At 37.3% G+C, this 27,031-nt stretch overlaps 1 protein-coding gene across 10 annotated transcripts in view; it reads right to left on the bottom strand.

Annotated features, from left to right (window-relative positions):
• The window catches only part of NLGN1 (neuroligin 1), a 915,231-nt gene extending 888,826 nt beyond the window's left edge, over nt 1-26,405 (bottom strand). For 2 of the 10 annotated variants that reach the window (XM_055110690.2, XM_063602603.1), the window contains exon 1: nt 26,269-26,398. The gene's annotated coding sequence lies outside the window, so the exon portion shown is untranslated. Of the gene's footprint in view, nt 1-24,476; nt 25,234-26,268 lie in introns of those variants that run through there. The other 8 variants (XM_055110688.2, XM_008957320.5, XM_055110687.2 and 5 more) reach the window with 7 other exon arrangements.
• Between the last annotated feature and the right edge of the window lie 626 nt (nt 26,406-27,031).

Raw genomic sequence — 27,031 nt, 5'->3', positions numbered from 1 at the left:
GTCTCAGATAGTATCTTTACAGCAGTGTGAGAATGGACTAATACAGAAACAATACTTGCAGTTTATCCATCTGACAATGAATCAATAACTTGCATCTATAACAACCTCAAACAACTCAACAGCAAAAATTAAATCTGATGTAAAAACAGACAAATGATCTAGATAGATATTTCTAAAAAGAAGACATACAAATGTCAAACAAGTATATAAAAAGTGTTCAACATTACTAATCATCAGAGAAATACAAATCGAAACTGCAATGAGATATAATTTCATCCCAGTTAAAATGGCTATGATCAAAAAGACAAAAAAAAAACAGATGCTGGCAAGGAGAAAGAGGAAGGTTTGTAAACTGATTGTGGGAATGTAAATTAGTACAGCCATTATAGAAAAACAGTATAATAGTTCCTCAAAAAAACAAAAATAAAAATGCCATATGATCTGGCAATCTTACTGCTGGGTATATCCAAAAGGAAATCAAATCAAAGTGATATTTATATTTCTATGTTTATTGTAGTGCTATTCATAGCAGCTAAGGTATGGAATCAGGGTCGCTAGATCATACAGTATTTTTATTTTCACAGCCTCTGGTAACCGCCATTCTACTCTCTACCTCCTTGAGATAAACTTTTTAGCTCTCACGTATGAGTAAGTACATGTGATATTTGTCTTTCTGTGCCTGGCTTATTTCAATTAGCATAATGTCCTCCAAGTTCATTCATGTTGCTGCATAAGACAAGAATTCCTTCTTTTTATAGCTGAATAGTATTCCATTGTGTGTATGTGTGTGTGAGTGTGTGTGTGTGTGTATATAGTGTACTATATATAGTACACACACACACATATATATCACATATATATACACACATATATATATCATGATAAGTGTTTGAGTTTATTTGTTTGAGATAATAAATGTCTGCATTTGATGGATAACCAAATTATTCTGATTTGATCATTAAACATTGTATATATGTATCAAAATATTACAGGTATCCTATTAATATGTAAAATCGTTATGTATCAATTAAAAAGTGTTGAGGTATAAAATCAAAGAATGACTAAGACACTATATCAGACTGAAGAAGCCTAACGAGACATAGCAACTAAAAACAAAACATTCTAAACTGGGCCAGGTGTGGTAGCTCATGCCTATAATCCTAGCACTTTAGGAGGCTGAGGCGGGAGGATCACTTGAGCCCAGGAGTTTAAGACCAGCCTGAGGCAACACACCAAAACCCTGTCTCTACAAAAAATACAAAATTTATCCCGGCATGACGGTGCACACCTGTAATCCCAGTCTTCTGCCTCAGTCTGTAGTCCCAGACTGAGGCAGAAGAATTGCTTGAGCCCAGGAGGCAGAGGTTGCAAAGAGCTGAGATTGCACCACTGCACTCCAGCCTGCGTGACAGAGACCCAGTCTCAAATAATAATAAAAATAATTATTATTATAAAATTGATCCTTTTTCTATAATAGACTTTGTTGGAACACCTGAGAAAAACTGAAAAGGGTCTAAGGATTAGATGGGATAACATACCAATGTTAATTCCTAATTTTGATGGCAATTGTAATTAGGAAGGAGAATATCCTTATTTGGAGAAAATGTACACTAACGTATTTGAAGGAAAGATGGGCAACTTACTTTTAAATGGCTTTAAAAATAGACACTTGTACTCTTGCAAATTCTAATTTTAAGACTACATCCAAATAAATAACTTTTCTAGGCATTTAAGATTATTTCAAAATAAAAAGTATATAATAAAAATGATTTTTTAAAAATTTGAGAAATAGACTAGAGTCCTGATTCTGAAAATCAAGAGTGTGAGGTTATTTAACATTTCCTTATTAATTTATAACAATTATATTATTATTTTTAACTTGATGAATATTTTACAATACACTTAGAAGAAACACAGTAGACAGAATAGTAAGAAAATATCTGAAAAAAGAAGAGTAATTAATGCACAGGGCTTGTACTACCTGATATTAGAAAAGTATTAGAAATATACAATAAATTAAAACAATGTAGCATTTTCACCCAATAAGCAGAGCAATGGCAATGAATAGAAAGTCCAGAAGATTCAACTATGTGTAAAAATTTTGTACATGAAAAAGTACACATATCAAATTAGTGTGTAAAGATAGGCTCTTCAATACTACCATTTTTAGGGTGTACAATCTTTTGGCTTCCCTGGGCCACACCGGAAGAAGAATTGTCTTGGGCCACACATAAAATATAGTAACACTACACTGTTGGTGGGACTGTAAACTAGTTCAACCATTGTGGAAGTCGGTGTGGCAATTCCTCAGGGATCTAGAACTAGAAATACCATTTGACCCAGTCATCCCATTACTGGGTATATACCCAGAGGATTATAAAATCATGCTGCTATAAAGACACATGCACACGTATGTTTATTGCGGCACTATTCACAATAGCATAGACTTGGAACCAACCCAAATGTCCAACAATGATAGACTGGATTAAGAAAATGTGGCACATATACACCATGGAATACTCTGCAGCCATAAAAAATGATGAGTTCATGTCCTTTGTAGGGACATGGATGAAGCTGGAAACCATCATTCTCAGCAAACTATCGCAAGGACAAAAAACCAAACACCGCATGTTCTCACTCATAGGTGGGAATTGAACAATGAGAACACATGGACACAGGAAGGGGAACATCACACACCGGGGACTGTTGTGGGGTGGGAGGAGTGGGGAGGGACAGCATTAGGAGATATACTTAATGCTAAATGACAAGTTAATGGGTGCAGCACACCAACATGGCACATGTATACATATGTAACAAACCTGCACGTTGTGCACATGTACCCTAAAACTTAAAGTATAATAATAATAATAATGAAAAAAAAAAGAAAAAAGATCAAGCAAATGGAAAACAAAAAAGGTCAGGGGTCACTATTATTTTATTTTATTTTATTTTATTTTTGAGACTGAGTCTCTCTGTGTCGCCAGGCTGGAGTGCAATGGTGCGATCTCGGCTTACTGCAACTTCTGCCTCCTGGGTTCAAGCAATTCTCCTGCCTCAGCCTGCTGAGTAGCTGGGACTACAGGCACACACTACCACGCCCAGCTAATTTTTGTATTTTTACCAGATAGAGATGGGGTTTCACCATGTTGGCCAGGATGGTCTTGATCTCTTGACCTCTTGATCCACCCACCTTGGCCTCCCAAAGTGCTGGGATTACAGGCATGAGCCACCACGCCCAACCAGGGGTCACTATTCTTATATCAGATAAAACAGACTTTAAATCAGACAACAGAGCCAGGCACAGTGGCTCATGCCTATAATCCCCGAGCTTTGAGAGGCCGAAATATGACAGAGCAGGAGTATCACCATCTTGCACAAGCACTGTTATTTTCCAATTCACATTAATCAAAAACTGCCTAAATCCAAAGGGCATCAGCCTAAATGGCTAAGATCAGCATGATCATAAACAAAAAAAAATCTCCGACCAGAAACATTCCAAATTCCTCTGCGACCAGAGACATGCTAGCTGCCCCCCTCCAGCTGGGAAGATGCCAGCCCTGAGATAACCCCCTTCCTGCTGGAAAGATGTCAGCCCCAAGATAACCCCCCCTTCACCCAGAGACATTCCAACCTCACCATAAACTTCTCCCCCACACATACACATTCCAAGCTTGTGATAAGCCCCCTCACCCTAAAACCAATGTATACTCATGTACTTTGTCTGTAAGAGAAAGCGCTCCTGATTGAAATCAGCCAGAAGCCCTTCTCAGGTTTTATCGAAAGTAAACCTGTCTTTAACTGCCAAAAAAAAAAAATCGATATATATAGATAGATAGATAGATAGATAGATAGATAGATAGGGACATATACTAACACTAATGATGGCTGATGAGCAAAAAAAAAAAAAAAAAAAAAAAAAGAAGAAAGGTAAAGAACAGAAAGGAAACTGCAAAAAAAAAAAAAAAAAACCATCATATTTTAAGGAAGTTTACAAATTTGTGATGGGCCACATTCAAAGCCATCCTGGATCCCATGTGGCCCAGGGCCTGTGAGTTGGACAAGTTTGGTTTAGATCCTTATATCATACTTAATAACAAAACACATTTTGGATGAAAAACATGTAATTGTAAAAACTCAAGACATAAAGCTATCTAAAGAACATATGGGTTAATATGTACATAATTTGGCTTCTCAGAATCTAAGCTTGATGTTAAAGAAAGAAACAGTAACAAAGATCTATAGCTGTGTTTACATAAACAGAATAAATGGACAGTAGATTAGAAAAATTAGATGAAATCTCAAAGATGAAAATCATTTGGCAAATACATATTTTTATAGTTTTATATCATTAGCTATCAAAGACTTGCCAATTTATACAATGAGAAGAAAGATCATACCTATGGGATTGGAAAATATCAAAAAGAATGTAATATCTGTATTGCACAGGGCACAACGAACTTCTGCCTGAGACATTTCACTGGGCTATGACCTTTATGGAAGGCACCTTAGGAATATACATTGAAATAATTTAAAGTGTGCATATCTTTAACCCCAAGAATTCATGATCAATAATTTATCCTAAGAAAATAATCAAACTGTGCATTGAAATATGCAGTTCGTAGTTAACAGAAAAAAGAAATGAAAGCAAAAAAAAATTCAAGCAATAAATTGTTAAATTATAGTATACAATAATATTACATTGTATACTAATTATCTTAAAATTATAATAATTACATCTTCTAATTATATAATTATAATTATGCCTTCTAATATTTCACATATTAATATGTGAAAGAAACGTATGACAGAGCATTAAAATACCATCTTTGTTATATATACTTATTATATTTTATTATATTTATGTATATATACTTTCAAATAATATGCACACACACATAAACAGAAATAAAAAGAAAGAGAATGGATGAATAAAAGGAGCTACCTTGTGATGACAGAATTCTGTTTTTTTCTTCCTATCTGCTCAATTGTTTTTTTTCTCATTATTAAGATGAGTATTTGTTTAATAAAAGTAATAAAAGCCACAAAATTTTATGAGTAAAACTTAGTCTGAGAAGAATAGGGAGGCAGAAAGTTTACATAAAAGTTTAGTTTAAGAAGAAACACCTAAAAAACATAGTTAATTTAATATTTCATATTGTGCATTCATTCCCTTTATGTTTTGTATTACAATATCTGTTACACAAGTTACATGTACAAGAACTATTTATAAGTGACAAAATAATTGTATAACTGATAGAGACCCAAACGTCATTATCTTTGAAATTGCAAGTTATTGTTGCAAGCAATGTTATGAATTATTGCATTTCTGTGTGGTATATGATAATTAAGCAACTCAAAATAATTCCTATTCGTGTCTGATACATATTTTCTAAGAGTGTTTAAATCCACATAATGATAGCAAAATATGAATTGCTAATTTTATAAAGAAAATTATTGTTTCCATTAAAGTAAAAATGCTTATATGATTCAGATAATTAAGCAAAATAGAAAATCACTATTTTTTGTAAATAGATTATTTAGAGAATTAAGTTCAAGTATCACATACCAAGACATTTTAAAAATAGTTTTAATCAGTGAGCTTTTAAAGTTACTTAATTCTATAGTCTTAAAATTGAAAAAGACCATTTAAAAAAGATAATCAGAAAATTTATGTTTAATTCATTTCTACTTCTACGAACTCTCTTGAACTTCTATAGTATATTTAAGTTTAATGGCATGAATAACTAATTACAAATGTAATTTGTGACACCATAGATATTACCTTGAGACATGGAAGAATATGTCAAATGTAATATCTAATACAAAAAAGGTAGATCATTTTCTATGAAAAAAATAACATGCAGTATTAATTCCAAGTAATGGATTTCCAGGTTTACCAGTTTGTACTCTCAAGAGGTTTCAATTTTATAATTGCAAGAGCATATATTTCCATTATTGAACATAAGAGTTGAATTCATACAGACAGATGAATATTACAGTTTGATCATGGTATCATAAAGATTTATTTTATATGAACTTTCAAAAACATTATTTGTAGAAGATCTCAGAATAAATACTTGGGTTTCTTTATATCTCTCTCAAAATACATTAGACTCACTTTAACTATATATATTAAAGTGATGAAATCTTTGTGCTTGGGCCATATCAGTATCCATTTAATCATATCAAATTCTAAAGAATACAAATATTATTTGCAACTATATGTCTCCCACCTCTTCTTTCGAATCCTGATGCTCACATGCTTTGGAATGATATCTAAGTAAGAAATTAACACATTGTTTTGTAGGTATATTTTTGCATGTCTTTTACCAGAAAAAGCTTCAGGATTACATGTAGTAGGGGTCAGCTTTGTGATCAAAGCAATATTTTCTGAACTAACTGAAACACGGAGTCTTTTAGAAAATAGAAAGCAAAAGAAATATGAGTTAGGGAAAACAACTCACACAGTGAAATTCATGAGGAAGAAGCTGCTCCTGGTTGACTGTTTTTCCTTTGGCCCTTCAGGGCCATTTCTGAAAGCTGAGTTATCACCAAAAGAACAGAATGAAATCATTCCAATGAGGTGCTGCATATTCTGCATATACTATCTCATTAAACCCTCTCATTCTATGAGGAAGATATTATCTCTATTTTGCAAATGAAGAAATGAGGCTTAGAGGGATAAGGAGCTTGCATAAGGTTATTCAGTTTAGAAGTCTGGGCAATGGAATGCATATATTGAGCATCTATGCTCACTCCTTTGGTGGTGTAATCTAATCTCATGGCTTAAATACCATCTATATGTCAACAAGTATAATGTAAGTGATGTGTTATATAGAAACAAAGTGCTTGAGCTTCAAGGTCCTTATCTGTGACGCTCATGAATCTATCATTTCCAAGATAAATAAACTCAGTGGTGTCAACCAATAATCACACCTGGTAATAGCTAATATTCATTTTATGTATGCACTCTTATTGTGTGTTAGGCTCTATACCAAGCGCGCTCTCTCTCTCTCTCTCTCTCTCTCTATATATATATATATTTATTTATTTATTTATTTATATATTTACTCCTTGCAATGTTCCGCAGGTAGAGTTCTCCTTATCTCCCTTTATCAATAGGGAAACTGAAGCATAGAGAGACTAAATAACTTAATGGCAGAGGCTCCTCTGATTTTAAGGCCTATACCCTGAATCCATCCAATTTCTGACTCTACTACAATATATTACCTTTTTCTCTGCTATACTCAATGGTATCCTATATTCATATAGAGTTTAATAGTATATAAAATGCCTTTTCAGACTTTGACTTATTGGTCCTTTAATACTACTCTACGAAACAGGCAAGAATATGTTGTCTTTCTTATTTTATAGGGAAAAACACTGAAACTCAGCCAGGTTGCACTGCCTTCAGCAATCATTAGCATACGGCAAAGTCAAAACTTACCTATGTGAACTTATATCTACATCATCCAACTCCAATCCCAGTGTACTATGCATAGCATCAAGCTTCTTTCCATTCTACTTTTTCCGGGAGAGATTTGTCTTCATACTGCTAAACTGCTTGTTGAGAACTTAAAAAATAAGGATCAGAGAAAGACATAATGCCTGTCAGTTGCTTTAAATTATCCCCCCTCCTACTTCCTGCCATCTCAGATTTAAATAGCAATCCCTATATAATAGGAGCTGTAAATTTGCCTATTTTGCACTTGACAAAGAAGGTTTTTGCCGAAAGCCTTGCTCAAAGGTCCAGAATTTAACCACATACAACTGAGTTACTACAATTATTTGGAGTAATGTTAAATCTAACTATTTGAAATCACCCTTTAATAACAATTAGCTTGAAAAACAAATGTGGTTTTCAAAACACTGCAAATGTTCTGACTTTGCTTGATGAAGAATCAAAGACCAAGGAGAAGTTTGGCTCACTTGGCAGTTGCCTCCTTGATAGCCCTCTCGTCTCCATCTGCATCTTATTGTGGGCTCTTGTTTCAATTTATTTGTTTAGGGATTTCAGGTGGACTTCTCTGATGACGTTATTCATATGTGGACATCTTAGGGCCTCTTCTCTGCTCTGTCTCAGGATGCTTTCTTATCTGATTCCTATTGTCTGTCATTCTAGGCTGCACACCCTCTTGGGCCTTCTCAAAACCACCCACTTCACCTTTCGTGGTCCTGCTCCTCCAAATCTGATTTCCAAAGTGAGATGTTGCTCCTTAAATCATCCTCCCTTTCTCTCCCCAAAGACATTAATGTTCAGGTCCTTTTCTTTCAAAGGGTTTTACTATTAAACACAAATGGACACATTGCTGTAGATCCCTTCCTCGGTAATGGTCCCTCTTTCTAGACTAAGAAGTTTTTGGTGTTTGTTTTTTTTTTTCACATGGAGATGTTGCATATCATATAATGTAGTTCTAGTCTCTTAACTAAGGTTCTGAGGTGGCAAACTGAAGCCTCTATGTACCTTTTGCTAAACAAAGCATAGCGGTAATTCTCAGATTACAAAGAAAGGACCACACTGACCCCTTACTTAAGTCCATTGGTTTCCTTCCGTCCTGAGGATTCCTTCTTCTCCAGTCCAATTCAAAGATAGCCATTTAATCATTCCTAAGCAGGAGACATGCCCTCTACTCACTCTGCTCCCTGCCCTTTCCCGTCTTTTTGTATACTACCAAGAAGAGTGCTATATAACAAATATCTCCTTTATCACACTCAAATCAGTATTCAAGCATCCTCTCTGTTTCTGTTAAGTCAGCAACACAGCTACCAGTTTGCTTGCAGACATAGCTTGAAACAACAAGATGTGAGGATGATCTTTTTCGGTACCACACATGCCCCTCTCCCTTCCAGGCCCCCACTCCTGTTCCCATATGTTCACATCCTAATACAACGTAAGTATGAAGATGCTTTGGAGGCACTTTGGGGTACCTTCCCGAACCCAGGATCTTCTGTGCGCACAGTGGACATGATAATCACTACAGTGTGGAACCGCGTGCTGGGGACACCTTCTCTGTACATACAAAGCTCACATCATCTCTTCTACCTTCACTAGTCACCTGTTGTACCACAACCACTGCTGCTTCCTTTCTCGTTCTTTTTCCAGGGAGAAGAAGGTTCTTGAAACCTTTTGCCCATAGGGTAGCTAGAATCACCTGGTATGTTTAGCTCCAGGGCTTCCCATTTGACCTGCTGCTCTGGCCCTGAACTTCTCTAGACATCTGGGGTCAAAGCTCCTGAAGGAAGTGATAACCAATGTCTTCCAGAGTTTTGGAAGTTAACAAAATTGCTGTAGATCTCTTCCTCAGTAATGGTCCCTCTTTCTAGACTAAGAAGTTTTTATTTATTTTATTTTAATTTTATTTTATTTTTGAGATGGAGTCTTGCTCTGTCACCCAGGCTGGAGTACAGTGGCATGATGTCAGCTCACTTGCAACCTCTGCCTCCTGGGTTCAAGCGATTCTTCTGCCTCAGCCTCCCAAGTAGCTGGGACTACAGGTGCGTGCCACCATGCCCAGCTAATTTTTGTATTTTTAGTAGAGATGAGGTTTCATCATATTGGTCAGAATGGTCTTGAACTCCTGACCTTGTGATCCGCCCGCCTCAGCCTCCCAAAGTGCTGGGGTTACAGGCATGAGCCACAGCACCCGGCCGAGAAGTTTCATTTTTAAAATTAAAATAAAATAGGTAGATGGATGGATAGATAAAACAAAAAATATATGAACTTCCTTGTCTCAGAGGCAAATTTGTGTTCTTAAAAGTTCTGCAGGCAGAAGGACACTAGATCACAGTCACATTGCATCCCCAACTTCCTTAGTCCATCACTTCACCCAAAAATGGATTAGGAATGGGCAGTCTGCGAGGGAAGCATGTTGGCTAGGGTGGGCAAGGCAGAAAGAGAAGGAAAGACTCTTAAAAAGAAAAGAAGGATAAATATCGCCAGGGAGTCAAGCACAAGCAATCTTTCTTATTCTCTCCTTTCCATCTGTAGCACAAACCACAGTTAATCAATTACTTTCTTGAAGAGAATTACTGTTACATGGAAAGGGACCTAAGAAAGCATTTGTTGTCAGCATTATGCACTGCGGGCCTTATTACACTCAGGCCAAAAAAGTACCATTACAGAGCCAAAGGAGATCATCTAATTTCATAGAATCCCTTCTTGTGAAAGTATGTTATTGGATATGCCTGATGCTGTCAAAGTGGGGTGGAGGAAGGCTGAGCAGTACTAAGAATACGGCTTTTTTTGTGGTTGTTCAAAGAAGAACTATAGCAATTCTTCCTTTCCAGTGTTTTTACAATTTGGTTTAGAATCAGCCAAGACAAAACAAGAGAAGGGCTGGAAACCTTCCCTCCAAGAAGTTGGAATCAATATATTTTCCTGAAGTATTTTGTCAGTGTGGTAATTAAGAGAGTTTCACTCAGAACTTTATGCATTTGACTATTTCCTCATTAAAAAAAAAGGTCAGTGTGCTAATAAAGATAAATACATTCTATTTTCCTTTCAGGATTTTAATTCTCTCAACCCTATCATAGTACTCAAGAGCAAGCTTACCTGATGTCCTTACAAAATCCTGGTTCTAATGCTCTACAGCAAAATCACCTGTGCAAATATGTGTGCACACTGTGTGTGTGTGTGTGTGTGTCAGAGTGAGAGAGAATGCATTGAGCACTGGCATGTGCATCTGAAAAGTTTTAGTCTTAATTCCTCATTCTTTATTTTTGGTAGCATCATTAACATTACAAAAACAGTAAACTGGTATAGGTTTCAAACATGCAAACTTGCTAATAGTATTCTGCAGAGGGACAATTCCAGGATCAGAGAGAATACTTCTTGCTCCAAACACAATTTTACATTTTGAAATATGATTTACTTTCTGGATTGCAGCCAGGCAATTACCATTCACAAATATTTCAAGTGAGAGAGATAAAGTGGTTGCTACTAGTCCCATAATTTGGAATTGCTGCTAACAGATTTTACATATCATCTACTTTTCTGCCATTCTCTTTCAGAAAATACAATTAAATCTTAATATTTCTGCATTTTAAGTCTTACTGTCAGCTTCGTCACTGCTTGAAACAAAAGCGTGTAAGTGGCTCCCTCTGGTGCTGCCACTAGTATTAATTTTTCTATTCGCAACCACAGATGTAACCCAGAGAAGCAGGAAAAAGTAGGTAGAAGCCCTCATAACTGGAAATGTCTCTTGGCACACAATCCCACATGGAATAATATTAGATAAGAGATGAGGGGGTTTGGAGGGCGGGGTAGGAAGAGATGCTTAATATCTTCCGTGGCCTTTTTTCCTCACTTCATATACACAAAAGGAAATTGCAAAAGCTTTAAGAAAACTCATGTTTACTAAACCCCAGCCAAAATCCCCCATACTTGTTGCCTAATACTAATGACCTAAGAAAGTACTTAAGTACTACTTCTAATGGACCTCGACAGGGCCATCAGTCACCAGCCCAGCACTCCACTTGACCTGGGGCCTACATAGCCATGATTAGAGCAAAAGTGGGATCATAAAAAGTCTCTTCCAAGTGGCAACCGAGGGCTCCAGAACAGCACCTCTGAATGGCAGTGGTGAAGGAAGCTGGCAAAACTTCCTTCTGTGGCTGTGGTCCATAGTTCTCTCTGATGACCACTCTTTCAATGTAAGTCCTACTCACAGACAGACAATGTTTGAAATTTAGACTCCGTAAGGGAATGATCTGACTTCTAGGTCAGCCACCACAGTGTACAGTCCCAATGATTAGTTTATAGCAATCTGCAGGCTCTCTCATGCTGATCTTGCCCTCTTTTCTGCCAAAGAGGCAGCACATCTTCCCTGCTATATTTCTCTAAAGCACAGCACAGCCTCCACCACCAGCCAGAATGTTAATGCATTATCACTCTGTACACTGAGAAAACAAGTGACCATATGTAGCCTATGCCAGCGGAGCTGTAACTGTGAAGAACAATGGCTCTGAGTCAACAACAGAATTAAACTACTCCCTCTTGTGAAGCTCTTCTGAATATTTTAAGTGTTGCCTTGAAAGTGTGGGATTATGTGCAAGCATAAACATTAGCTTAATGCAATTTTTTGGTACAGAATATGCCAGAGTTTAAAAATCAGAATTGAAATGCAGAAAATAACTTTGGGATAAATTTAATTTTTTTATGTGTGATTAAAACATGATTGAAGTGGCATACTTTATGTATAATTAAAGTTGCTTTGTAATTAAGAGATTTAAACATGTATAGAAAATGATACAGCCTAGTTTGGAGATTTTACAAAGGCACCTATTAAATACTCACCCCTAGCAAGCCTATGACTCAAATGTTTTCACATTCTAATGCTGATAGAGTTCTTGAATTTTCTAAAGCTGCCAATTTCACCATTTCTAAATGCTTTATCCCTCCTTCCATGTGCTAGTGAAATAAAAGCAGCCCAATCTCCCCTGCATTAACAAAAATATGGATGTAGAACACCATATCTTAACTTCAAAAACTCCAGGTGAAAAAAGAAGGACTGTCACAATTGAGGTAGTGTTTGACTCATCTTTGCCTTCTCCATTGTGCCTAGCACCACGTCCCACCCAGTACTTAGGAAATACGTGATAAATGGCTATTAGTAGGTGAGCACAGTGTGTCTGTGTTTATGTATGGAGGGTTCTCATGATAATGCAAACACTTCTGAACATTTTTATGTGCCAGGCAAAAGTGCTATGTTATTTTGTTTATTCCCATAACGGCCCTATACTTTTTAGAGTTTTAGAATAGCCTGGTGAAGGAATGACACTCAAAATAGACTAGCAGAACTACTCTCAGTGTATTTTTTACAGACAGAAAAACTAAATCAAAGAGAGGTGAAGTCCACACAGAATCATGAATTTTAGTACTAACTTAGCAGCAGTACCACCTATTAAGCTAAAGAATTATGCAGAACAAGTTTGTTTTTTTTCCCCCTTATCTTGCTCATTTGTGTCAGCCCCTTTCCCAGACCCAAATTCCTCAATCTCCCACCCTCTCCAGAGATTGCCTCTTGGCCCCCCTAAAGGTCCCTAAAACATCCTTCTAGTAAGCAGCTGGCATTAACCTAGGCTTGTTCTCACTAGCAATGATCTTGGTTTAAACTGATCTTCCTGGCCTATCCCCATCAATACTTGTCTTTTTTATGTTTCATTCTTTTTAGCCAAGTATCACATGGGGGAGGGAAATAGTCAGACAAACTTATTCATATTAGAGTGTTGGTTGCTGATATTTGCATTTAGAAGGCTTTTGCAACATTTCAAAAGCACAATGGAAAATCCTGAATTTGGGTTCTGGATTTAGGTACAGAAAGGATGCCATGTAAGAGACGTGTGTAAGAGACATCGTTGACTGGATACAGGGATCAGGAGACAGGAAATCAGGAGTTGGAAATGGGGGAAAGAAATAATATTCATGAAAATAAGCAAAAAAATATATGGACTGATAGATGAATGCTAGATTTATTTTCCTGGGGGCCAGTGACACGTTTTCTAGTGTTTTTCCACATTCCCGTCTACAGTATATATGGAATATGAACAGTTTTTTCCAAGAAAAGTGATTGTTTCTTCTCAGGCTTTCTCATATCAATCATTCAACTATAATTTTCAATTAATAAAGATAAACAGAGGTAGATAGATACACATTTACATATTGATATATATGTATACATATGGCAGTTTTGCAAACCTGAGTGTAGCAGGATAAATAAAAGATATTGCAATGTTAAAGATGGCTCTTTATACTCTTTCTAACACTCTAACAAATTATTCCATTTCCAGTGATTATACCTTCGTTCTCCCCTATAGCAGCACCACCCCATACTCTTGTTTTTCTCAGATTTCTATGGTAGAGTGTCCCACGAGAGGCTGTTCTGTGAAATCTCAGGCTTCCTAGGAGTTCTAGAGAAGGCTCGTGAAGAAATGACATTCAAAATAGCATACCAGGACTATTCCCAGCGTATTTTGAGTTACAACTGGCAGAGTTGTAATGCACCTATTCTTTTTTTTTTTTTTTTTTTTTGAGACAGAGTCTCGCTCTGTTGCCCAGGCTGGAGTGCAGTGGCACAATCTCGGCTCACTGCAACCTCAGCCTCCCGGGTTCACACCATTCTCCTGCCTCAGCCTCCCAAGTAGCTGGAATTACAGGCGCCCGCCACCACGCCCAGCTAATTTTTTGTATTTTTAGTAGAGACGGGGTTTCACCGTGTTAGCCAGGAAGGTCTCGATCTCCTGACCCTGTGATCCGCCCGCCTCGGCCTCCCAAAGTGCTGGGATTACAGGCGTGAGCCACTGCGTCCAGCCAATGCGCCTATTCTTGAGAAGTTATAGAGGCCATGTTTACGGAGTTCTATAGAAAACATGCTTATGCTCTTCTGAAAGATTCCCTCCCTAATCTCCAGGTGCTGGTTATTCTAGCCACTGACTCCCAGAATGAGCTGCTGTTTTTATGGAGAGTGACTTCAAGGAGAGTCAGGAGGGATGTGTTGATTTTACATAGAATTTAGTAGAAACGGAAGAATACATCTCTCTTGAAATTGCCCCTTAGACCTTAAAAATGTTAAAAATTTTTAAGTGATGGTGAGTATGACCAATGAGCATTAAAAGACAGATTGGCACCAACTAGATTCTCTCTCCCTTAAGCAAATAGGCATTCTGTCTTGCAATCATCAAATCTGGAGGGACTGCTTGGAGCACCATGTTGAAAAGGAGCATGGAAAAGAAGACATATTGTGTGAGGCAGAACGTTTCTAGTATTTCTTATGGAAAGAGTGCTCGGGCTAGAGAACCATATGTAGGCAGGATTGTGCCACTGCACTCCAGCCTGGGCAACAGAGCGAGACTCTGTCTCAAAAAAAAAAAAATGATAAGAAGAATCTTCTCATTTGATGACAGGCAATCAAATAATCTCAGCTTGATTTTGTATCAACCAGTGTCACAAACAGACATTCTCAGAAAATCATACGTTCCATTTTAAATAATTTATTTTTAGTGGATGCAAACTCTTTCTGATATGAGTAATATGAACCAATTTTTCTGAGGACTATTTATTCAAAATAAATGTATAATTGTTATTTCTAATCTGCAGAGGCCCTAAACCAAAATACTGAATGCAAAATAAGATGTATGATTTCAATAAGCATTTTTCTTTGCTTTCTACAATGATATTTCTCAATGTGTTTGTATGTGTGTGTTTACTTTTGAAAGAATCTAGAATGGCCAACTGCCCCTGCTGCCTATCTTAGTCTTGATTTTTATTGCTTTTATGCAAGCAATGCTTGCTCCCTCTTCTCTATTTATTCATATCCTCATCTCCTTTAAATAATATCTCCTCCGCTAACTTTGCTAAAAATATGACTCCCATTTTTTATCAGTTCTGGCGATTATTACCTATACTTCTAAAATTCTAGTAATTATGTAATCATGGTAACTTATATACAGAATATATGGTGCCGATGTATGTATTACTGCTCTTTAAATAAAACTAATGCATGAAGGCATTATGTGAAGATCAGGTTCCAGCTCTACCATTGCATAAACAAGCAAATCATTTTTTTCCTCTGGACTTCAGTTTTGTCACATGTAAACTAAGGAAGTGGGCCTATGTTATCTAAAACCCACCATGGCCCTTTCAGCTTTTCAGCTGGAAAGACCATTGAAAATTTATTAAAGTTTTGAGAAATAAATGATTCCTTTGTACAATATGTTTTACAAACCACCTTAGGTCAAAAAATATGATTCTACGCATTTAGTCATAAAGATGTGATTACAATATGAATATAATCTCTGAACCCTATTTAATGATCTGGGACTCTAAGCCATTAAATAGTACTCTCCATCTTGAAACCTAGTATCTTGAATATTTTTCTTAAGGACAAAGTGACACAACTAGAGGATTAAAATAATTTAATTAATAATTTTATAGAAACCTACTTACTTCAGTAATACTATATCATGTTTTTGATATCTTAATTGTATTATGAGAGAACTTCAAGAATATCTAGCCAAAATAAAAAAGAAGGATTTTCTTCATGCTCCATAAATCAACTCACTTTTTAAGCAAAGCAGGTAGGTGAGAAGCAACACAGTGTTTTCTCTGTGGTGACTACAGCTACAACGAAAGAAAGGAGAGTGGCACACCTCTGGAGAGCTTGTTATTCGTCAAAAAGTAAGTGCCCAGCTTTCTGACCACTTAAGAGCAGTGGCAATTTTCAAATACAATACAGGGAAGAAACACTGTTGTCTGTGGAAATGCACAGTAAGAACTGTCAAGATGTATCCACAAATAGTAGCATCTGACTGGTCCAACTATAGGCTTCTCTTCCTTTGATTTATATATATATATGAATACATATATATGAATTCAATATATATCAATATATATTCATATATATTGATATATATATCTTATATTCATATATATGTGATTCATATATATGTATTCATATATATGTGATTCATATATATATTTGATTCATAGATATATTCATATATAAATATACATATAAAATAAAATAGTACATCGCCAATTTATACTGAATCATAAAATATGGTTCAGTAATGATAAAATTAAAAAGGGAAACTTCATTTTTACCTGTCAATTTTCTCTTGCTTCTTACTGATAATTCTTTTAAAGAAGAACATTTACATATATAGTGATAGTTAATTCCTTGCATAAGTTTTCTTTGTTCTTGGTGGAAAATGCATTTTCTTCTTGCCTCCTCCCACTTTTACATCCGCTATTTGGCTGTGATTTATTTAGTAATCTTTCTCATCCAGTATATTTGAGGAGAAGAGTTCCTAAATCCTACTTTTGTTCTGTTGAATCTTCTGCATTGCTTAACAGTTATTTTAAAGAACAAGTAAGATATGTATGGACAAGTCTCCCAAAACATGTAAAATATTAAAGCTATATATGATACAATAAATCTTAAAGTTATATAATATATGTTATATATTTTAAGCTTACCAGCTTATAGTACATCCCTCCACTATTATGTATTTATATCATACTAACTTAAATGTGTAATATATTATTACAGACTTTATTTCTGATTATCTTTACCCAAAACAGATTTTAGAGCCAGGAAACATGTTTAATTTTAATTAACCTAAACATACATTTGAAACACGAAAACCAAAGCCTAGAGTGAAGGGATCACTAGAAATGACACAGAGAGTTACTAGAAGAGTCTGCTCCCCAGACATTGGTCTCTTTGTTCCTGGTCTAGTTCTCTTCATTTGTTTTCATCCTACTATTATTTCTTTTCTTAAGACTAGCTATATTTTATATATTACATAATTGGAGGGCAAATAGAGAAAAAAAAGAGATAGGATTATATTTTAATCATACTTTCTAAGAATTATGCAATAATTTCTCTTATCTATTTGGAGATTATTAGTTTGGTTAATTAGTTATCGCTATGGTATTAGTTTGTTTAAAAAACGAGGATCATGTATAATTAAAGTTGCCATATTTCATTGACTCTGACACCTTTAACATATCTGAAATCAAGGTGCATTTTATAATTTCTTATGGCCAAGCAGTAGTGGAGGCATAGTAGCCATAGACTATATATGTGAAAATTGTTTGTATTCTTCTTATTCTTCTTAGCATGACCAGACAACCACCACTCCTGACAGTTCAGGACAATTTAAGGAAGGCAAATGAGTTCCGGTTGTTGTCTGAAAACATTCCATTGTCACATTCTAGTAAAATCAACAACACACCAGGATCAAATCATTCAGAAGGTATCAGCTGTTTGGAATTAAATTCTGGAGACAATCGCGCAGCCCTTCAAAAACAGTGCATCATCAACACATGCATACTATTTTCTGTGGAAAAACATGGCTATGAATGAGTCAAAAAATGATTCAGAAGAGGTTCTGAATAGGATAAATTTTTTTTAAATTTTTAAGCCAATGCATCTTGCTAATATATGTTTTATTCATGTAAAAGATGGATATATGTTAAAAATCTATATCTGTCTAAAAATCCTCCTTTATAGAAATATAAAGTAAAAATTCTAAGTAGTAGGGAACGATTGTGGAATTAATACTGGGGTGTTCTTTCCACAGTGTGAATAAAATGCAGTGTTCTAGAATCAGTGCTCCTTGGTTTTGATAAAATACGGTCTATTAAATATAATTAAACATTTAACTCCCTAGCAGAGGTTTCAGGAACTTGCAGTAGCTTAGGCTCATTGCTATGAACCATAATGAATTCACAATGGATTTGTGAAATAAACCTTCTAATCATCTGGACTGTGTCCAGATAAGAGGGTTCAGGTAGATACTCAAAAACATACTTCCATGATGGTCATCACCTGACGTAGGAGTGCCCACCACAATATAGATCTACTTAAACTCTATTTCACTACATTTCCACCTTCAAATATATCTTCCATTAAAGCAAAAAGGAAAAGCACCTGTTCCTGACCCTAAACACAGATGGAGTTACTAACTACCATTTTAAGCTTGATTCAAAAATCAATTCCCCTGGAGGCGAGGAGCCCAGTTCAGAGGTGGTTGCTGTGGTGTAAACAGCTCTAGGCATGGAGCCTGAAAATAGAGCATTGTCAATGGAATGATGAGATGCTCAGAAGGCACATTCTAACATACTGAAGGTAAGCCAAGAAGATTGCCAACATCCATCACAAAAGTTGCTTTGAAACAGAGAGAGATATCAACCCCATTCTTTTCCTAGTTTATGTTTCCTTTACATTGTGGTTTTGGATCCTTTATACTGAAGAAAGAATTATTGCAATGAGGTTATTAGAATTCTAAAACTGGAGGGAAATAAAGTTGAGACACAATTTATATCTGCTCATACAGCAAAATAAATATAATGAATTCAATTTATTTATATTTTATCTCACCTACACTGCCTTAGTTTCCCACCTGTCTGCAAACTACAATATGTATCTCCATAAAAATAACTCAAGCACAACTGCTATCTCTTTTCCCTGAAATCCTATTGCACCATATTGTACCTATTGCTCCTCTCATGCCACAAATTCAGCAGTTTACCAAACATAGTATCGTCTAATTTCCAAACATACTTTCATTCAGGGAAAAAAAAGACATGTATTGAGTGATGCGCGATGGCACTCATTTGTTTGTGCATGTATTCATTACATCATTTCTTGTTCTAAAAAATAATTTGAAGCAGCTACGATTTAAAAAAACTCCAAAATAATCAAATATTTAAACAAAGTTAAAGTTTAAAAATGAATCCAAATAATAAAGCAGAGTAAAAGAAGATGATTAAGGACATCTTTTTCAATTGAGCACAAAATTGGCTCTGAGCTTCCATGAAGTCAGGCAAAAGAATGAAAATAAAGCTTTCCTTGTTTACAAAAATGAGTCATAATGTTCAATGAGAGAGATGCTCACTGGTATGTGAGCTGAAAATTAGATCCCTCCCTTGAGCCCCTCAAGTAAATAAACCGTTATCAGAAACAAAGAAGTAATTTTTATTTGTGCAAAGCATATATGAAGTCCTTCTTTATGAGAGTAACTGGCCAAAGGGTTCGGTCATTTCTCGTATTATCTCTGAATTATGATGGTGAAATCATATGACAAACATAGATGAGGATACATGATCTGTTTGGTAAGGTGGACATCCTCTGATTTAACTATGGTTTACATTATATGATCATATAGATAGGTATACGATGACAAAGCAAGGTTTATAATTTAGACATGTAATATAGTATAATTTAGTATTTGTAATTTTACGCAGGACACATTCCTACATTTTCAAATTATTCAGTTTCTATTTAAAAAAAAACACTCTGTAACATCATGAAAGCATGCATTCTACATCAGAAGCATGCAGCCAGACATATACACCATTTATTCCATGGATTCAAAGGCCATGTAATTATTTTTTCATGAATTTAATTTTCACATAGGCATTCCATATTTTAAGAGATCTGAGAAGGATAGATAGTTTGTTTGTGGAACTCCCTGTTAGGAGCCCTAGATAGTTATTGCCTCCTTCTTCCCAGTTAACAGAGCTCTGATTTTTTGTGTGATGCAGCCAAGTCCCCAGGAAAACAGACCTCTTCCCCAGCCCTCAAGGGACCGACCATGATGATCAAAAACAATCATACAATGCATTGTCTCACTGACAGTTATAAGTTAAGAGTGAAATGTGACATAGTTTTAGTCATTCAGGCATAAAGGGAAGTTTGCTGATATCTTCTGTGAAAAGTTTCCTTCTAGATAAAGAGATATATCCATGAGAAGAAGACTGCTTTTTCATTTCTGCTTTGAGTGGGGCTATGAGAAGAGGTGATGTTTGGCTCTGTGATAACCATATTGTTTATCTTGTTTCCAAGATAAAGACTCAAGAGATTTACAGTGAAGTCGTACCACAGCCATGACATCCTTGAACTCCTAAGTTAGTCAACCCTGGATCAGCACACCTCCAGAATCTGGTTCTGAGATAATGAATGTATTTTTTGTTAAAGCCTTTAATTGGGTACTCTTACTTGCAGGCAAAAGCTTCCTAACAGACACCATATTTTATATCTCTATATTCTATATAAAGTTGAGCAAAAATTTGCATTCAACGAACTTACAGAAAATATAAACAAGAATAGGAAGAAAAAAGATTACAATCAATCAGACTGGATCATTGGTCGTCCATAGCAATGTTAATATATCTTTGTAAGGCAGAATTATTTCCTATGATAGAATCCAAGAGTACTTATTGGTAGGTAGATGGTAGGTAGATAAGCAACACATCTTAAAGTTACTATAGTCCATGCTAACACATCTGTACCAGAATCCATTATTTTACCTACTGCATTCACTAGCATGTGTTATCTTTCTAAATACAAGCATTAGAAAGAAATATTAAAACAATAGAGCTGCATTTTTATTTCCTTTGACATCTCTCCCGTGATTACGAAATAATTGGTAAGTATCAGTAGCAAAGTCTATTGCTTTATTCAATAGACTGGAAGAGAAGGGATGCCATCTGCAGAGAAAAATGTTATGAAGCGCTATATGTTTCCATTCTGCCCATGTATTTTCTAAGTAAAATATCATCAAAAGGAAAAATATCACAGTATTACCCTGGTTACTTTATTAACATTTAGCATGTGGAAAAATTATATCGACCCTCTTTGATGGATGTTTATTTTGTGTTTACTCTTTCTCCTTTCTGAAGTATTTAGACGAATTTTATGTATTCATTCACTCTGCCATCACGGCAAACACTAAGTTTTCAAAACCAAATCAATATCCCCTTCTTTTCTTGAAGATTCTGATTTTGTTGAGGGTAGTAAAATGTCACCCTAAAAATCTATCTTCCAACCTCTCAGTTACCTAGAAGTAGCCAGCTGACAGAGTCTGGCAGTGATATGAGAATGGAAGTCTATGGGGAGAATGTTCACACCATAAAAAAAGACACAACGCTCAGAGAAGCCTTGTTTGGCCTCTTTCCCTCCTCTTCCTTCTTCTTATTTGTTTTTTAAATCTCATCACGTGTCCTCTACCACTTATTAAGCAAAAAATCAAAAAGATCCTTGCCACCACCATAATGCAGGGAAAAAAACAAAAAACAAAACAAAACCAAAAAAAACAGGGGTAGGGAAGAGTAGGAAACAGAGAATTTCCTTCCTTCTGATCTCAGAGCAATACTTCTCAACCTGGGACAATCTGACCTCTTAGAGACATTTGGCAATGTCTGGAGATACTTGGATAGTCATGATGAGGTGGGGGTGGGGTGCACTACCAGCATCTGGTTGATAGAGGCCAAGGATGATGCTACACATCCCTATAATGTACAGTACACTTCCCCATAACAAAGACAAATAATTATCCAGCCCACAATGACAACAGTGTCAAAGCTGAGAAACCCTGAGGTAGAATACCGTTATCTTCTTCTCCCCCATTTTGGGCCCCAAAGACAGACACGAGTTTGGAGGCACATCAGTGACCTTGTGCCCATGAGAAGAAAGGTTTCGAGATAATAGAAGTCTGATAAAATGCTTAAGCAACTCTCTTCTCCTGACTTTTTATTATGTGAGATAAATAAAGCTTTATTTGCTTAATCCACGGTTAGCCAAGTTTTCTGTTACTTCATAGCCAAATATATTTATAAATAATACATTTACTATTAATTTATGGTAGACTCTATGTTCAGACATAAAGGTAAGCTATCATTTCCGAATGACATGATAAATCAGGCATGTCTTTTGATCTCTGGCAATTCACTGTGCAGTGAGAAAGCCAACCATTAGAAGTGTGAAAGGTGGGCTACTCCCAGTATAAATACTGTGTTGTGGGAGCTCAGAGTAAGGGTACAGGAAGGAAGCATCATGATGAAGGAAAGACCACCCAAGGAACTAAAATGTTTTTCTGTCCTATCATTGGTGTATATTTGGTGGGGTGGGGTAGAGGGGCAGGGAATGGATCAATGAAGAAAGATTAGCATAAGCAAACCACAAAATCCTAAAATGGTATGTAGTGTTGGGGAAAATAGTAATTAAGAGTCTTGTGAATGGACTGAAGAGTGAATTCAGAAGGGGGGCCAGGAGGACAGTGTTTTAATCTACATAAGGAGGTTTAAGAATGAATTGTGAAAAGCACTGAGTGGCATTAGGGTTGTGGACTTTGGCATGTAATAATCTATAAGGAGCCACTGGCCAATGTTAATAAGATCATACCTATATTTCAGAAATAATAATAATATTAAGTCTAGAAGACTGGACTTTGGTGATTTCATTTACAGATAATTAAAACATAACTGAAAAATCATATCTTCCTATTGACAATCCAGTAAGATGGAAACTGACTGCAAACTTCACTTCAAAAACTAAGCCTTTAAAATGTGGCAAAGGTATATGTTACACAGCTGCAGTTTCTAATACTACTGTTACTTTTAACTGTGTTTTGCTTACAAAAACTACAAATTAGTATTTGTTAGGTAATTTGTGAAATAACTCCTTTGTGTAAAAATAATAAAGAATTATCAAGATAAACCATTACTATGTTAAAAACTGTTTCAATACATGAAAACCCAGAGAGATACGTCACTCAAAGCTATATCTGTATTAATATTGTCTCACAAAAAGTTGTCAATAGCATTAAAATGTATGTGAAAAATTTTATTAAAAACTCAGATCTCAGATTTATAACTGTATTTTCTAGTTCTAGCTACTTAATTATCCTATAAAGAAAACCCTAAACAGCTAGTTTAATGTAATTTGAAGGGATATGTAGATCCTGCCACTGGATAACCATGTGAAAATAGTAAAAGCAGAATAAAATATAAGAATTTCAGAGTTGGAAGAGACTTTGGAGAGTGATCCAAGAAAGTCATCCAGGAATGCATAGGGTCATCAGGCCTTCCAACACCCTGCAAATGAAACCAATGGAGTTCTCAGCCTACCTTCTTTAAGTGTATATTTCACCTTCAACTTCAAAGCCATTCAAACATTTACATTTGAAAATATGTTATTACTAAATGTAAGTGGAAAATTTCACAAAATAAAACTATACTGAGGGAATAAAGAAAAGATTGACAGCAAGTACTTTGGGGGTGGAAGAAGGGAGACAATGGGAAGGACGGGAACTAAAGAAGCTTTTCTTACTCCACACTACTGGAACTCTAGTAGAATCTGCTGAAAGATTGACTCCCTCAATTTCTGCTTATGTTAAGAGGATTGGGAAGACTAACTGCAGAATAGCAGGCTTACAGAAAACAGTTACTTCTTTTAATCAAACCATGTAATCAGAAGGCCTGAGTAATGATTAACTTCCACTTTCTCTGTGAATCACTCAATCACTCTGCAGTGCAAGTAGACTTAGATTCATTCTCTGCCAGAGGCACAGTAAATTTAATGTTTTTGCATTTAACATTTAATATTTTAAATATATGAATGGCCCTTGCTTCTGAGCTCATTTCAAAAACCTTGTGTTCTGCTAGGTTACAATGGCTGATAGAAATGCTGAGACATTTTATAGGTTTTACACTCAAACATAGGTACACATACCCTTTCTCAGTGACATTTTAATATCTATGATCCTATTAATAATTGAGCACAATTAATTGTGAGAAATGCATTAAGACCCTGTAATTTTCATGTACAGCATGACAACTCAATTGACTTAAGCAAAAATAGTCTACCGGAGTTTGAGTATAAAAAGAGGGAAAATGAGTATATTAACTACCTGTAAAAATGCAGAGTAACAGATACTGGGTTAACTATACGAATTCACGTTTCCCAAGTGCTATATGTATCACTATGGCCCTGGAAATGCAAAAAGAAATAGTACCTTTGTGGAGGCCAACTGTTCATGATTTAGAATTATCACAAATGAATCAAATATTGGACATGTAATATGCCTCATCTCTATAACACACTAACAACCTCCTCTGGAAGAAATTATTCCCAATGCAAAATCTCAACCTAAATAATTTTAAATTCAGGTGGTTTTTCATTTCTACTCACAAGGCATTGTGTTGAGGCGGGCAGGAGTCGGTGGAGAACGGTTTAAATGTTTGGAATACCTTCTCTTCCCAGGAGAGTTTATTGCCCAATAATGCATAATATATTAGTTGCTCAACGCGGGGGATCTAGGGAGTGACATCTTGACTGGAAACACACAGATCTGAAAACCACCTCGCAGGAAACGTTGTGGGGAAGAAGAGCAACTTTCTTATCCCTGTCAAACTAACCGGCGGAACCAACCCCAGAACTAGCCGGAGGGCCTGGGGAGAGCAGAAGGCTGAAAGCAGCTCCTCTGCGCTCCGCCGAGGGTTCAGGCAAGGGTTTTCTTCTGGAGGCGGCATTGTTCCTCCATCTGCTCAGCCTCCGTATTTCGCCAGGAAACCCTCCCCGCTTTCTCGTAATCTGTTCCTTATTTCTTTTGTACCTCTCAGCCGATTTCCATGCTCTTGGTCTCTGTGGTCCCAGGGCACAGCTCTAGGGTGAAGAGCTGCAGTGACTGGGGCGCCGCTCTAAGGCTTTGGAGGCGACTGCACTCCGCCCGGGCTCTGGCAGCGTGCGCGCCGCACACTCGCTCGCTCCCTTCTCTCCGGTCTCTCCGGCTCGGACGGGCTCTCCCGGCCTCTCATCACCCACTCCGGCTCGCCTTTCCTGCCGTGTCTCCCCACGCCAGCTCCGCGCGCTCGGCGCTGGCCGCCCGGGCGCGCTCTCCGCGCCGCCGCCTGATCCTCGGCTTACAGCCGCGGCGCTCCCCCGCCCGCCCACAGGCCGGGACTCGGAATTGAAGGGTCAACCCTCCGCGGGGAGGCGGGGAGGAGCGGCGAGGAGAGCTGGGGCAAGTGGGGAGCCGCGGGTGGGGGGACTGACGGGGGAACGGGAGAGTGAGCCCAAGAAGAAAGAAGATGCATCTGCTCCGAAGACGCCAATGAAGAAAGGACAGAGGGGGCAGGAGTGGAGTGGGGGAGAGAACGCCCACCAGGAGGGTGGGCAAAACGGGCAATTTACAAACTGCCGGGGCTGGAGATGCCGCGCGGAGGAGGAAAGAGGTTAGAGGCACAGAAGAAGAAATGAGGGGAAGTTCCCACATCTCCCCAAAAGGTCACGTTTGAAAACCGTGTACCTTGAACGGGAGTTAAACAAGCGACTGGCCATGGTGTAAAAGGTGGATTTAAAAGGAAATTTAGTGTCATGTACTTATTTAGACACGGCTTCGAGTCGCTCAACTCTGGCAAATTACCCTCCAAGTAAAATGTATTGGTTTTATGCAGAAACGGAAGGCGAATCTCCTCCACTGTGGACTCCTGAGATATTGGTTTGTTTGCTGGTTATCTTTCTTTTTAAATGAAAAAAAGCGTTTGGGAGCTTCCATGAACCCCAACGCTTAAAAAAAAACCACCCAGTTTATTAAAGTTCATTATTTTTTATTGCTTTTATTTTCATCAGAGGATAGGGTGAGGGACTGGCATCTTCAGATGTTTAAAACACTTATTTAGGTAGCATTATTTTTTATAAAGGACACAATTTCCTAAAACCGCCAGAAAGGCTATTGGAAAACTCAGTTACTAGCCTGGGAAAGAGAGACGCATTTAAACTCTAATAGACGATTATACCTCCAGCACCCCCCACCCCCACCCCAATGGGATTGGAAAAGGGTTGAGTTTACAGAAGAGAGAGAGCAGAGAAGGGTGGGTGGAAGGTGGGGAAGGCGAAGGAGAGGCATGGAATAGGAAGTTCTCGGCAATCCCCGGGATTAAGGTAAACGCCGGAGCTCGGCGGACGCAGGAAGCTCCCTTACCTTTCTCTCTAAGCCCCGTTTGCACCTGATCTGCAACCATAAATACTTCGTGGTGCTTAGTGTGCAGCCAAACGATAGCCGAATGTTAAACAATTCTTCACGCTCCCTCCCCCTTTTAAAAAACAGGCTCAAAAGAATGTTAATAGTGTTCTTGTTATCCATCGGCTCCAAAACATTCCGCTTCGTGGGGAGGAGAGACGAAAACCAGGCGCTTGGGCACGCGTATATGTATTTATATATTATGCGGTCGGTATATAAACATATATACGTTTCCTGCATGTAAATCCAAAATGAAAAGCACCACAGATGCTTCTGTAAGCGGGAGGGGACAGCGAAGAGCAAAACTTGGCAAGCCAAATGTATCCAGAGATTTCGTACCAGGAGCCACCTGCTTCAATATGCAGAATTTCCGAGAAGATTTAGAGGGAGAAGGAAAAAAATTAAAAATAAAATACCCAAAACACACACTTGAAACTGGAAGACACCTATGAAGCTTGGAAATGGAGAGGATGAGAAGATCTCCCGGGGCTACAGATCCTCAGCTAAGTGAGCAATCGCCTCCGAAAATCATAGGCGGGGAGGTGGCTGCAGATGCGTCCCCTGCTCCGGTCCCCGCCGCCGCCGCCGCCGCCACTGCTACCTGTAGACACGCACACACACACGTACACGCGCGCACACACACTGCCACCTTCTCTCTCTCCGTCTCCCCTCACTCCGTGGCGTTGTCGGGTGCAGGAGTCTGAATCAAGCCAGACCATCCTCC

This window comes from Pan paniscus, chromosome 2 (assembly GCF_029289425.2).
Source record: "Pan paniscus chromosome 2, NHGRI_mPanPan1-v2.0_pri, whole genome shotgun sequence".
Lineage (NCBI taxonomy): Eukaryota > Metazoa > Chordata > Mammalia > Primates > Hominidae > Pan > Pan paniscus.
Note: the sequence above shows the minus strand (reverse complement) of the source record. Positions and strands in the feature narration are given on the sequence as shown.